The sequence below is a fragment of the Lepisma saccharinum genome, chromosome 10 (assembly GCF_977018435.1).
Source record: "Lepisma saccharinum chromosome 10, izLepSacc3.1, whole genome shotgun sequence".
Lineage (NCBI taxonomy): Eukaryota > Metazoa > Arthropoda > Insecta > Zygentoma > Lepismatidae > Lepisma > Lepisma saccharinum.
This window is the reverse complement of record NC_139238.1, coordinates 54,117,875-54,134,666: the sequence shown is the minus strand read 5'-3', so window position 1 is coordinate 54,134,666 and position 16,792 is coordinate 54,117,875.

The following is a 16,792-nucleotide window of genomic DNA, read 5'->3' as shown; positions in this document are numbered from 1 at the left end:
TTTATTATTACTATCCGTTGTAGGTGGCTCTGGTTTAATATGATTAGTTTTTCCCTCTTTTTTCGTTATATTTATTCCACTTAACCCGAAGATAGGAGCAATCATTTGTATTTTATAAGGTGGATGAATTGGATATAATATTACGTCTTTCCTATTCGAAATCTATCCATTTTTTAATAATAAAATAATATATTATTTATTAGGAGGAATATGAATTTTCCCTTACTTATCTTAGGGTGGCTTGATTAGTAGTTCATTTACTACGGGGGGTTTTGTACATTAGGACTATCGATAATGGATGAAGTGAGTTGATAGGTGGACAGGGGGTGTATAAATGCATAAGGAGTGGTTCTTTAAATATTCAACTAATACATTCTAATTACTTTAATATTTATTTGATATTTTCATTTTTAATAGTAATTTTATTAATAATTTATGTGTATTTAAATAGCTTATAATAAAGCGTAATATTGAAGTTATTAGGAAGGGTAGATTAGTTCTGTAAACATTAATTGGATTTATTTAGAAGTCAAACTTTATCATGAAAAGATAATGTAATTTTATACTAAAGATATAGTATAAGATTATTAATGGAATTTCACCACTAAAGATGGAAGTTAGCAGCCTTCTCTTAATATTATACCTATTAACCGGGGAGTTAACCCTAATTTTATTATTAACATTAATATGCCGCCTTCCTTTGGCTTCAGTTAAGTAAGCAAGGGTAATATGTACCAATTTATTCAGGTCGAACCTTATTGCTTTTGCTTCTTGCTCAATAAAGTAAATTGAATTATTCAATACTTTTTGAATGCAACTCAAATGTTATTATTAACTATTACTCCAGCATGCTCATTGTAGTGATCCTTGAGTTCATTCATGATATAGACCTAAAAGTAAGATTAATAAAAATAAAAATCTAACACATATTCAATATATTAGTTTTGAATTAGTAATAATAATTGTTATTGGTAGTAGTAATACAATTTCTACATCAAAAATGAGAAACATTACTGCAATTAGGAAGCATTTTATAGAAAATGGAATTCGTGATGAGGATTTTGGGTCAAACCCACACTCAAGTGGTGATCTTTTTTCTAGGTCTGTAATTGTTTTTTTGATAGTAGTTTGGATAGTATTATTACAATTGAGGTGATTATTATAATAATTAATGAAGTACTTATAATTATATTAATTATTTACTTTAATTTATTATAATCTTTTTAATTGGAAGTTAAGCGTACTTTAAATATACTAAGTAAATGTTATCTACCTCATCAATAAATGGAAATATAAAGGAATAATCATACTACGTCTACGAAGTGTCAATATCATGCTGCTGCTTCAAATCCAAAGTGATGTGTTGGTGAAAAGATATGTCGAGTTAAACATATGCCTAGGAATGTTGACCCAATAATAACATGTAGTCCATGAAATCCTGTTGCCATAAAGAATGTAGATCCATGTACTGCATCAGCAATAGTAAATGGGGATTCATAATATTCATATGCCTGAAGTATAGTAAAATATATTCCTAATATTAATGTTAATATAAGTGCTTGAGTTGTATGTGAATGTTTTTTTTTCTAATAATCCATGGTGGGCCCATGTTACTGTTACTCCTTACGCCAGTAGAATTGCTGTATTTAAGAAAGGTTATTGTATTGGATTAAACGGGGTGATTCCCCTTGGTGGTCATCATATGCCTATTTCAATTGTTCTATGAAAAAATGCTCAAAAGAATGACACGAAAAATAATACTTCTGAAATAATAAATAGAATTATACACCATCCTAGTCCCATTATAACTTGATTTGTATGTAATCCTTGATATTTTCCTTCTCGTGAAATATCTCGTCATCATTGAATTATTGTAAGTAGTATAGTTGTTACTCCTATTAATAATAGCATTATATTTTGTTGGTGAAATCATCTAATTATACCTGTTGTTAACATTATTGCTCTAATAGCTCCTGTTGCTGGTCATCGGCTCTGATCTACTAGGTGATATGGGTGGTTTTGGTTTTGTTGACATTAGTTACTTTGATTCTCTGGAATAAATAGCAATTAATAATGCAAATACATAAGATTGGTAAATGCTACGGCTGTTTCTATAATAACTAGTATAATTTGTGATAAAATTAATAGTGAAAGTCCAATAATTTCTAATATTGTTCCTGTATTTCCAATTATTGATATTATTAGGTGTCCAGCTATTACATTGCTGCTAATCGCCCTGATAAAGTTATTGGACGAATTACATTTCTAATTATTTCAATACCTACTATAATTGGTATTAATAGTACTGGTACACCTTCCGATACGAGGTGTGCTAATAAATGTTTTGTACTATTAATTCACCCAAATAGTATAAATGATAATCGTATTGGTAAGGCTAAGGTTAGGGTAAAAACTAAGTTGCTTGATCTAGTAAATACATAGGGGAGTAATCGTATTGAATTATTAAATAGAATTATTGAAAATATACTAATAAATATTAGAGTTCTTCCTTGGTGATTAATTGTTCCTAAAAATGTTTTGAATTCTTGATGTAATTTTACAATTTTTATGTTATATAACATAGAAGTCTGTGACTGCATTAATCAAAATAGAGTTGTGATTATTAATAACCCCAGGAATGTTCTTATTCAATTTAGTGATAAATTTATAATTGATGATGTTGGGTCGAATGACGAGAATAATCTTGTTATCATTTTCAGTATTTAATTTTTGGTTTATTTTCTATTTTAAAATTGTTATTATTTAGTAATTAATTATAATTATAGTAGTTAATAATTATAAATAGAAAATATTAGTTAATATAAATGTTGTAAATAGAATAATTCAGTTTAACGGATATATTTGTGGGATAAAAAAGTATCTATAAAGATAATTTAGGTTTGACACTCCTATGTTATTTATGTATTAACTAACTCTTTTCGTTAGAAGTAGTTGTTATATTACTATTTTGTGGTTTAAGAGACCATTACTTACTTTTCAATCATCTAATGATTCTTGTATAATTTTTATTAATCAATTAATAAAAGATTTGTGAGTTGTAGTTTCAATAATAATTGGTATAAATCTATGATTAGATCCACAAATTTCTGAACATTGTCCAAAAAATAGACCAATTCGACTAATGTTTACTCCTGCTTGGTTAAGCCGCCCTGGAGTGGCATCTATTTTAATTCCTATGGATGGTATGGCTCATGAATGTAATACATCTGCAGATGTAGTTAGTACTCGAATATCTATATTAATTGGTAATACTGTTCGGTTATCCACATCTAATAATCGAAATGAGACTATTGTTATTTCATTTGTTGAGGTCACGTATGAGTCAAATTCTGCTTTTATAAAATCGGAGTATTCGTAGCTTCAGTATCATTGATGTCCAATAGTTTTTAGGGTTAATGAAGGTTGATTAATTTCATCTAATAAGTATAATAAACGTAGTGAGGGTAGTGCAATAAAAACTATGGTAATTGCTGGCATAATTGTTCATATTGTTTCTAGCACTTGTCCTTTAAAAGCATTCGATTTGTTAATTTATTATTAAATAATGATGTTATTAGGTATCCTACTAATACTTTAATTATATTCAAAATTAATATTGTGTGGTCATGGAAGAATATTATTTGTTTTATTAGTGGAGAGGATCTATCTTGTAATCCTATTTGATTTCAGGTTGCCACGTTTAAGTAAGGGTAATCTTTATATTTGAAGCTTAAATTCAATACACTTCTCTGCCACCTTAAAAATTAGTTGTTAATAAGTAGTATCGGAAGTTCTGAGTATGTATTCTCGGAAGGAGGTGATTTTTGATATCATTCAATTGATGATGCTTGAAGTAGGTTAAATAATGTTGGTCGAGCATTTGTTATACCCTCTCAGGTAAAAGATTATAATAATTACTGCTGTAAAAGATCAGATGGATCCTAATCTTGATACAATATTTCATATTGTATATGCATCTGGATAATCCGAGTATCGTCGTGGTATTCCTCTTAATCCTAGAAAATGTTGTGGAAAAATTGTTAAGTTGACTCCAATAAGTATGGAATAAAATTGAATTTTTAATCAATCTGGGTTTATTATTACTCCTGTAAATAGTGGAAACCAATATACCAGTCCTGCTATAATAGCAAATACTGCTCCTATAGATAATACATAATGAAAATGTGCTACAACATAATATGTATCGTGTAGTACAATATCTAATGATGAATTTGCTAGTACTACTCCTGTCAATCCTCCTATTGTAAATAAGAAAATAAATCCTAATGCTCATAATATTGATGTGGAATAATTAATTTGTGTGGCAATTCATCTAAATAATTTAATTCCTGTTGGTACGGCAATGATTATTGTAGCTGCAGTAAAGTATGCTCGTGTGTCAACATCTATTCCTACAGTAAATATATGATGTTCCCATACAATAAATCCTAGAAATACAATTGCTATTATTGCATAGATTATTCCAAGGACTCCAAATGTTTCTTTTTTACCTCTTTCTTGAGTTACAATATGTGAAATTATTCCAAATCCTGGTAAAATTAGAATATATACTTCTGGATGTCCAATGAATCAGAATAGGTGTTGAAATAAGATAGGATCTCCACCACCAGATGGGTCAAAAAATGAGGGGTTTAAATTTCGATCTGTTAATAAGTAGAATGGTGATTGCTCCTGCTAGAACTGGTAGAGATAATAGTAGGAGAACTGCAGTAATTATTACTGATCATACAAATAATGGCACTCGTTCTATAGATATTCCTATAGATCGTATATTAATTACTGCTGTAATAAAATTTTTCTGCCCCTAGAATAGAGGAGACTCCTGCGAAAGGTAATGAAAAAATTGATATATCTACAGAGGCTCGGCATGTGCAATTCCTGCAGATATGGGAGGATACACTGTTAAACCAGTTCCTGTACCACTTTCTACAACTCTTCCTGATAATAGAGTTAATGATGGTGGTAATAGTCAAAATCTTATATTATTTAATCGTGGGAAGACCATGTCGGGGACCCCAATTATTAGAGGTACTAATCAATTTCCAAATCCTCCAATTATAATAGGCATTACTATAAAAAAAATTATAATAAATGGTGTGCAGTTACAATTACATTGTAGATTTGATCGTCTCCAATCAAACTTCCTGGCTGACCTAATTCTATACGGATTAAGATACTCAATGATGTTCCAACTATTCCTGATCATACCCCCAATATTAAATATATTGTACCAATATCTTTATGGATAGTAGAAAATAATCATCGTTGCAAGAATGAGATGACTGAAATGATAGGTGATAAACTGCAAATTTATTAATCTCTAAGGATAGTTTTGGTCCTATAGGTGAAATGTAATAATTAAAACGCATTTGAGAATCTGAGAAACAAAATAATTCGAAATTTTAATGAAAATCATCTCTGGCTTGGCCTGTAGAGAAAATGAGTTTCAGACGAGTACTTACAATGAACGTGAATCTCTCGAAAAATTAGGTTTCGATCCTGTAGTCGAAATGTGATAATTAAAACGCATTTCAGGCTCTGAAAAGCATAATAATTCAACATTTTAAAAAAAATCATATCTGGCTTGTTCTGTAAAGAAAATGAGTTTAAATCGAATATTAGCATTTAACGCGAATTTCATGAATAATCTGGTTTTGATCCTATATTCGAAATGTATTATTAAAACGCTTATAAGACACTGGAAAGCATAACAATTCAACATTTTAAAGAAAATTATCTCTGGCTAGTTCTTTAGAGAAAATTAGTTTCAAACGAATATTAACATTTAACGCGAAATTCTCGAAAAATCAAGTTTTGATTCTATATTCGAAAAATAATATTTAAAACGCTTTAGAGGCATTGAAAACTTTATTAATTCAACATTTTAAGGAAAATCACCTTTGGGTTGGTCTGTAGAGAAAATAAGTTTCAAACTAGTGCTAGCATTGAAAATGAATTTCCGGAATAGTCAGGTTTTGATCCTATAGTCGAATTGTCACGAATTGTCAGAATTTAAACTGTTTTCTGGCTTTGAAAAACTTAATAATCCAACAGCTTAATGTTAATCATCTCTGGCTAGGACTGTAGAGAAAATGAGTTTCAAGTGATTATTAGAATTGAACGTGAATTTCACGAAAAACCAAATTTTAATCCTTAAGGATAAAATTAATAATTAAAATGCTTTTCAGTCTCTTAAAAGCATAGTAAGTCAACATTTTTAAGAAAATTATCTCTGGCTTGGTCTGTAGAGAAAAATATTTCAATCGAATATTAACATTTATCACGAAATTCTCGAAAAATCTTATTTTGAACCTATATTCGAAATGTAATAATTAAAATGTTTTTCAGGCCCTGAAAAGCGAAATGATACAACACTTTAATGTAAATCATCTCTGGCTAGGTCTGTAGAGAAAATGAGTTTCAAACACGTACTAGCATTGAACGCGTTTTTCTCGAAAAATCAAGTATTGTTATCCATGTAATAGGAGATGTTCAGGATATCCGCTGTATGTAGGGCTTAATTAATAAGATTCCAATAAGTATTTCTTGTATAATATTTCTAGTCTTGCTCTATGTGGGATACCATTTTTGGCTGGATTTTATTCTAAGGATTTAATTTTGGTAATATTAAGTATGTCTTCTTTTAATTTAGTAATACTTATTTTATTATGAATTTCTTCTGGTATAACTATAGCTTATAGTTTTCAGTTGAATTATTATTTGGTTGGTAAGTATTATAGAGGTGCCTCATTTTAATTTTTTTCTGATGATGGAGGCTGGAGCATATTTAAGGGCATATTAGGTTTATTATTACTATCCGTTGTAGGTGGCTCTGGTTTAATATGATTAGTTTTTCCCTCTTTTTTCGTTATATTTATTCCACTTAACCCGAAGATAGGAGCAATCATTTGTATTTTATAAGGTGGATGAATTGGATATAATATTACGTCTTTCCTATTCGAAATCTATCCATTTTTTAATAATAAAATAATATATTATTTATTAGGAGGAATATGAATTTTCCCTTACTTATCTTAGGGTGGCTTGATTAGTAGTTCATTTACTACGGGGGGTTTTGTACATTAGGACTATCGATAATGGATGAAGTGAGTTGATAGGTGGACAGGGGGTGTATAAATGCATAAGGAGTGGTTCTTTAAATATTCAACTAATACATTCTAATTACTTTAATATTTATTTGATATTTTCATTTTTAATAGTAATTTTATTAATAATTTATGTGTATTTAAATAGCTTATAATAAAGCGTAATATTGAAGTTATTAGGAAGGGTAGATTAGTTCTGTAAACATTAATTGGATTTATTTAGAAGTCAAACTTTATCATGAAAAGATAATGTAATTTTATACTAAAGATATAGTATAAGATTATTAATGGAATTTCACCACTAAAGATGGAAGTTAGCAGCCTTCTCTTAATATTATACCTATTAACCGGGGAGTTAACCCTAATTTTATTATTAACATTAATATGCCGCCTTCCTTTGGCTTCAGTTAAGTAAGCAAGGGTAATATGTACCAATTTATTCAGGTCGAACCTTATTGCTTTTGCTTCTTGCTCAATAAAGTAAATTGAATTATTCAATACTTTTTGAATGCAACTCAAATGTTATTATTAACTATTACTCCAGCATGCTCATTGTAGTGATCCTTGAGTTCATTCATGATATAGACCTAAAAGTAAGATTAATAAAAATAAAAATCTAACACATATTCAATATATTAGTTTTGAATTAGTAATAATAATTGTTATTGGTAGTAGTAATACAATTTCTACATCAAAAATGAGAAACATTACTGCAATTAGGAAGCATTTTATAGAAAATGGAATTCGTGATGAGGATTTTGGGTCAAACCCACACTCAAGTGGTGATCTTTTTTCTAGGTCTGTAATTGTTTTTTTGATAGTAGTTTGGATAGTATTATTACAATTGAGGTGATTATTATAATAATTAATGAAGTACTTATAATTATATTAATTATTTACTTTAATTTATTATAATCTTTTTAATTGGAAGTTAAGCGTACTTTAAATATACTAAGTAAATGTTATCTACCTCATCAATAAATGGAAATATAAAGGAATAATCATACTACGTCTACGAAGTGTCAATATCATGCTGCTGCTTCAAATCCAAAGTGATGTGTTGGTGAAAAGATATGTCGAGTTAAACATATGCCTAGGAATGTTGACCCAATAATAACATGTAGTCCATGAAATCCTGTTGCCATAAAGAATGTAGATCCATGTACTGCATCAGCAATAGTAAATGGGGATTCATAATATTCATATGCCTGAAGTATAGTAAAATATATTCCTAATATTAATGTTAATATAAGTGCTTGAGTTGTATGTGAATGTTTTTTTTTCTAATAATCCATGGTGGGCCCATGTTACTGTTACTCCTTACGCCAGTAGAATTGCTGTATTTAAGAAAGGTTATTGTATTGGATTAAACGGGGTGATTCCCCTTGGTGGTCATCATATGCCTATTTCAATTGTTCTATGAAAAAATGCTCAAAAGAATGACACGAAAAATAATACTTCTGAAATAATAAATAGAATTATACACCATCCTAGTCCCATTATAACTTGATTTGTATGTAATCCTTGATATTTTCCTTCTCGTGAAATATCTCGTCATCATTGAATTATTGTAAGTAGTATAGTTGTTACTCCTATTAATAATAGCATTATATTTTGTTGGTGAAATCATCTAATTATACCTGTTGTTAACATTATTGCTCTAATAGCTCCTGTTGCTGGTCATCGGCTCTGATCTACTAGGTGATATGGGTGGTTTTGGTTTTGTTGACATTAGTTACTTTGATTCTCTGGAATAAATAGCAATTAATAATGCAAATACATAAGATTGGTAAATGCTACGGCTGTTTCTATAATAACTAGTATAATTTGTGATAAAATTAATAGTGAAAGTCCAATAATTTCTAATATTGTTCCTGTATTTCCAATTATTGATATTATTAGGTGTCCAGCTATTACATTGCTGCTAATCGCCCTGATAAAGTTATTGGACGAATTACATTTCTAATTATTTCAATACCTACTATAATTGGTATTAATAGTACTGGTACACCTTCCGATACGAGGTGTGCTAATAAATGTTTTGTACTATTAATTCACCCAAATAGTATAAATGATAATCGTATTGGTAAGGCTAAGGTTAGGGTAAAAACTAAGTTGCTTGATCTAGTAAATACATAGGGGAGTAATCGTATTGAATTATTAAATAGAATTATTGAAAATATACTAATAAATATTAGAGTTCTTCCTTGGTGATTAATTGTTCCTAAAAATGTTTTGAATTCTTGATGTAATTTTACAATTTTTATGTTATATAACATAGAAGTCTGTGACTGCATTAATCAAAATAGAGTTGTGATTATTAATAACCCCAGGAATGTTCTTATTCAATTTAGTGATAAATTTATAATTGATGATGTTGGGTCGAATGACGAGAATAATCTTGTTATCATTTTCAGTATTTAATTTTTGGTTTATTTTCTATTTTAAAATTGTTATTATTTAGTAATTAATTATAATTATAGTAGTTAATAATTATAAATAGAAAATATTAGTTAATATAAATGTTGTAAATAGAATAATTCAGTTTAACGGATATATTTGTGGGATAAAAAAGTATCTATAAAGATAATTTAGGTTTGACACTCCTATGTTATTTATGTATTAACTAACTCTTTTCGTTAGAAGTAGTTGTTATATTACTATTTTGTGGTTTAAGAGACCATTACTTACTTTTCAATCATCTAATGATTCTTGTATAATTTTTATTAATCAATTAATAAAAGATTTGTGAGTTGTAGTTTCAATAATAATTGGTATAAATCTATGATTAGATCCACAAATTTCTGAACATTGTCCAAAAAATAGACCAATTCGACTAATGTTTACTCCTGCTTGGTTAAGCCGCCCTGGAGTGGCATCTATTTTAATTCCTATGGATGGTATGGCTCATGAATGTAATACATCTGCAGATGTAGTTAGTACTCGAATATCTATATTAATTGGTAATACTGTTCGGTTATCCACATCTAATAATCGAAATGAGACTATTGTTATTTCATTTGTTGAGGTCACGTATGAGTCAAATTCTGCTTTTATAAAATCGGAGTATTCGTAGCTTCAGTATCATTGATGTCCAATAGTTTTTAGGGTTAATGAAGGTTGATTAATTTCATCTAATAAGTATAATAAACGTAGTGAGGGTAGTGCAATAAAAACTATGGTAATTGCTGGCATAATTGTTCATATTGTTTCTAGCACTTGTCCTTTAAAAGCATTCGATTTGTTAATTTATTATTAAATAATGATGTTATTAGGTATCCTACTAATACTTTAATTATATTCAAAATTAATATTGTGTGGTCATGGAAGAATATTATTTGTTTTATTAGTGGAGAGGATCTATCTTGTAATCCTATTTGATTTCAGGTTGCCACGTTTAAGTAAGGGTAATCTTTATATTTGAAGCTTAAATTCAATACACTTCTCTGCCACCTTAAAAATTAGTTGTTAATAAGTAGTATCGGAAGTTCTGAGTATGTATTCTCGGAAGGAGGTGATTTTTGATATCATTCAATTGATGATGCTTGAAGTAGGTTAAATAATGTTGGTCGAGCATTTGTTATACCCTCTCAGGTAAAAGATTATAATAATTACTGCTGTAAAAGATCAGATGGATCCTAATCTTGATACAATATTTCATATTGTATATGCATCTGGATAATCCGAGTATCGTCGTGGTATTCCTCTTAATCCTAGAAAATGTTGTGGAAAAATTGTTAAGTTGACTCCAATAAGTATGGAATAAAATTGAATTTTTAATCAATCTGGGTTTATTATTACTCCTGTAAATAGTGGAAACCAATATACCAGTCCTGCTATAATAGCAAATACTGCTCCTATAGATAATACATAATGAAAATGTGCTACAACATAATATGTATCGTGTAGTACAATATCTAATGATGAATTTGCTAGTACTACTCCTGTCAATCCTCCTATTGTAAATAAGAAAATAAATCCTAATGCTCATAATATTGATGTGGAATAATTAATTTGTGTGGCAATTCATCTAAATAATTTAATTCCTGTTGGTACGGCAATGATTATTGTAGCTGCAGTAAAGTATGCTCGTGTGTCAACATCTATTCCTACAGTAAATATATGATGTTCCCATACAATAAATCCTAGAAATACAATTGCTATTATTGCATAGATTATTCCAAGGACTCCAAATGTTTCTTTTTTACCTCTTTCTTGAGTTACAATATGTGAAATTATTCCAAATCCTGGTAAAATTAGAATATATACTTCTGGATGTCCAATGAATCAGAATAGGTGTTGAAATAAGATAGGATCTCCACCACCAGATGGGTCAAAAAATGAGGGGTTTAAATTTCGATCTGTTAATAAGTAGAATGGTGATTGCTCCTGCTAGAACTGGTAGAGATAATAGTAGGAGAACTGCAGTAATTATTACTGATCATACAAATAATGGCACTCGTTCTATAGATATTCCTATAGATCGTATATTAATTACTGCTGTAATAAAATTTTTCTGCCCCTAGAATAGAGGAGACTCCTGCGAAAGGTAATGAAAAAATTGATATATCTACAGAGGCTCGGCATGTGCAATTCCTGCAGATATGGGAGGATACACTGTTAAACCAGTTCCTGTACCACTTTCTACAACTCTTCCTGATAATAGAGTTAATGATGGTGGTAATAGTCAAAATCTTATATTATTTAATCGTGGGAAGACCATGTCGGGGACCCCAATTATTAGAGGTACTAATCAATTTCCAAATCCTCCAATTATAATAGGCATTACTATAAAAAAAATTATAATAAATGGTGTGCAGTTACAATTACATTGTAGATTTGATCGTCTCCAATCAAACTTCCTGGCTGACCTAATTCTATACGGATTAAGATACTCAATGATGTTCCAACTATTCCTGATCATACCCCCAATATTAAATATATTGTACCAATATCTTTATGGATAGTAGAAAATAATCATCGTTGCAAGAATGAGATGACTGAAATGATAGGTGATAAACTGCAAATTTATTAATCTCTAAGGATAGTTTTGGTCCTATAGGTGAAATGTAATAATTAAAACGCATTTGAGAATCTGAGAAACAAAATAATTCGAAATTTTAATGAAAATCATCTCTGGCTTGGCCTGTAGAGAAAATGAGTTTCAGACGAGTACTTACAATGAACGTGAATCTCTCGAAAAATTAGGTTTCGATCCTGTAGTCGAAATGTGATAATTAAAACGCATTTCAGGCTCTGAAAAGCATAATAATTCAACATTTTAAAAAAAATCATATCTGGCTTGTTCTGTAAAGAAAATGAGTTTAAATCGAATATTAGCATTTAACGCGAATTTCATGAATAATCTGGTTTTGATCCTATATTCGAAATGTATTATTAAAACGCTTATAAGACACTGGAAAGCATAACAATTCAACATTTTAAAGAAAATTATCTCTGGCTAGTTCTTTAGAGAAAATTAGTTTCAAACGAATATTAACATTTAACGCGAAATTCTCGAAAAATCAAGTTTTGATTCTATATTCGAAAAATAATATTTAAAACGCTTTAGAGGCATTGAAAACTTTATTAATTCAACATTTTAAGGAAAATCACCTTTGGGTTGGTCTGTAGAGAAAATAAGTTTCAAACTAGTGCTAGCATTGAAAATGAATTTCCGGAATAGTCAGGTTTTGATCCTATAGTCGAATTGTCACGAATTGTCAGAATTTAAACTGTTTTCTGGCTTTGAAAAACTTAATAATCCAACAGCTTAATGTTAATCATCTCTGGCTAGGACTGTAGAGAAAATGAGTTTCAAGTGATTATTAGAATTGAACGTGAATTTCACGAAAAACCAAATTTTAATCCTTAAGGATAAAATTAATAATTAAAATGCTTTTCAGTCTCTTAAAAGCATAGTAAGTCAACATTTTTAAGAAAATTATCTCTGGCTTGGTCTGTAGAGAAAAATATTTCAATCGAATATTAACATTTATCACGAAATTCTCGAAAAATCTTATTTTGAACCTATATTCGAAATGTAATAATTAAAATGTTTTTCAGGCCCTGAAAAGCGAAATGATACAACACTTTAATGTAAATCATCTCTGGCTAGGTCTGTAGAGAAAATGAGTTTCAAACACGTACTAGCATTGAACGCGTTTTTCTCGAAAAATCAAGTATTGTTATCCATGTAATAGGAGATGTTCAGGATATCCGCTGTATGTAGGGCTTAATTAATAAGATTCCAATAAGTATTTCTTGTATAATATTTCTAGTCTTGCTCTATGTGGGATACCATTTTTGGCTGGATTTTATTCTAAGGATTTAATTTTGGTAATATTAAGTATGTCTTCTTTTAATTTAGTAATACTTATTTTATTATGAATTTCTTCTGGTATAACTATAGCTTATAGTTTTCAGTTGAATTATTATTTGGTTGGTAAGTATTATAGAGGTGCCTCATTTTAATTTTTTTCTGATGATGGAGGCTGGAGCATATTTAAGGGCATATTAGGTTTATTATTACTATCCGTTGTAGGTGGCTCTGGTTTAATATGATTAGTTTTTCCCTCTTTTTTCGTTATATTTATTCCACTTAACCCGAAGATAGGAGCAATCATTTGTATTTTATAAGGTGGATGAATTGGATATAATATTACGTCTTTCCTATTCGAAATCTATCCATTTTTTAATAATAAAATAATATATTATTTATTAGGAGGAATATGAATTTTCCCTTACTTATCTTAGGGTGGCTTGATTAGTAGTTCATTTACTACGGGGGGTTTTGTACATTAGGACTATCGATAATGGATGAAGTGAGTTGATAGGTGGACAGGGGGTGTATAAATGCATAAGGAGTGGTTCTTTAAATATTCAACTAATACATTCTAATTACTTTAATATTTATTGATATTTTCATTTTTAATAGTAATTTTATTAATAATTTATGTGTATTTAAATAGCTTATAATAAAGCGTAATATTGAAGTTATTAGGAAGGGTAGATTAGTTCTGTAAACATTAATTGGATTTATTTAGAAGTCAAACTTTATCATGAAAAGATAATGTAATTTTATACTAAAGATATAGTATAAGATTATTAATGGAATTTCACCACTAAAGATGGAAGTTAGCAGCCTTCTCTTAATATTATACCTATTAACCGGGGAGTTAACCCTAATTTTATTATTAACATTAATATGCCGCCTTCCTTTGGCTTCAGTTAAGTAAGCAAGGGTAATATGTACCAATTTATTCAGGTCGAACCTTATTGCTTTTGCTTCTTGCTCAATAAAGTAAATTGAATTATTCAATACTTTTTGAATGCAACTCAAATGTTATTATTAACTATTACTCCAGCATGCTCATTGTAGTGATCCTTGAGTTCATTCATGATATAGACCTAAAAGTAAGATTAATAAAAATAAAAATCTAACACATATTCAATATATTAGTTTTGAATTAGTAATAATAATTGTTATTGGTAGTAGTAATACAATTTCTACATCAAAAATGAGAAACATTACTGCAATTAGGAAGCATTTTATAGAAAATGGAATTCGTGATGAGGATTTTGGGTCAAACCCACACTCAAGTGGTGATCTTTTTTCTAGGTCTGTAATTGTTTTTTTGATAGTAGTTTGGATAGTATTATTACAATTGAGGTGATTATTATAATAATTAATGAAGTACTTATAATTATATTAATTATTTACTTTAATTTATTATAATCTTTTTAATTGGAAGTTAAGCGTACTTTAAATATACTAAGTAAATGTTATCTACCTCATCAATAAATGGAAATATAAAGGAATAATCATACTACGTCTACGAAGTGTCAATATCATGCTGCTGCTTCAAATCCAAAGTGATGTGTTGGTGAAAAGATATGTCGAGTTAAACATATGCCTAGGAATGTTGACCCAATAATAACATGTAGTCCATGAAATCCTGTTGCCATAAAGAATGTAGATCCATATACTGCATCAGCAATAGTAAATGGGGATTCATAATATTCATATGCCTGAAGTATAGTAAAATATATTCCTAATATTAATGTTAATATAAGTGCTTGAGTTGTATGTGAATGTTTTTTTTTCTAATAATCCATGGTGGGCCCATGTTACTGTTACTCCTTACGCCAGTAGAATTGCTGTATTTAAGAAAGGTTATTGTATTGGATTAAACGGGGTGATTCCCCTTGGTGGTCATCATATGCCTATTTCAATTGTTCTATGAAAAAATGCTCAAAAGAATGACACGAAAAATAATACTTCTGAAATAATAAATAGAATTATACACCATCCTAGTCCCATTATAACTTGATTTGTATGTAATCCTTGATATTTTCCTTCTCGTGAAATATCTCGTCATCATTGAATTATTGTAAGTAGTATAGTTGTTACTCCTATTAATAATAGCATTATATTTTGTTGGTGAAATCATCTAATTATACCTGTTGTTAACATTATTGCTCTAATAGCTCCTGTTGCTGGTCATCGGCTTTGATCTACTAGGTGATATGGGTGGTTTTGGTTTTGTTGACATTAGTTTGATTCTCTGGAATAAATAGCAATTAATAATGCAAATACATAAGATTGGCTGTTTCTATAATAATTAGTATAATTTGTGCTAAAATTAATAGTGAAAGTCCAATAATTTCTAATATTGTTCCTGTATTTCCAATTATTGATATTATTAGGTGTCCAGCTATTACATTGCTGCTAATCGCCCTGATAAAGTTATTGGACGAATTACATTTCTAATTATTTCAATACCTACTATAATTGGTATTAATAGTACTGGTACACCTTCCGATACGAGGTGTGCTAATAAATGTTTTGTACTATTAATTCACCCAAATAGTATAAATGATAATCATATTGGTAAGGCTAAGGTTAGGGTAAAAACTAAGTTGCTTGATCTAGTAAATACATAGGGGAGTAATCGTATTGAATTATTAAATAGAATTATTGAAAATATACTAATAAATATTAGAGTTCTTCCTTGGTGATTAATTGTTCCTAAAAATGTTTTGAATTCTTGATGTAATTTTACAATTTTTATGTTATATAACATAGAGGTCTGTGACTGCATTAATCAAAATAGAGTTGTGATTATTAATAACCCCAGGAATGTTCTTATTCAATTTAGTGATAAATTTATAATTGATGATGTTGGGTCGAATGACGAGAATAATCTTGTTATCATTTTCAGTATTTAATTTTTGGTTTATTTTCTATTTTAAAATTGTTATTATTTAGTAATTAATTATAATTATAGTAGTTAATAATTATAAATAGAAAATATTAGTTAATATAAATGTTGTAAATAGAATAATTCAGTTTAACGGATATATTTGTGGGATAAAAAAGTATCTATAAAGATAATTTAGGTTTGACACTCCTATGTTATTTATGTATTAACTAACTCTTTTCGTTAGAAGTAGTTGTTATATTACTATTTTGTGGTTTAAGAGACCATTACTTACTTTTCAATCATCTAATGATTCTTGTATAATTTTTATTAATCAATTAATAAAAGATTTGTGAGTTGTAGTTTCAATAATAATTGGTATAAATCTATGATTAGATCCACAAATTTCTGAACATTGTCCAAAAAATAGACCAATTCGACTAATGTTTACTCCTGCTTGGT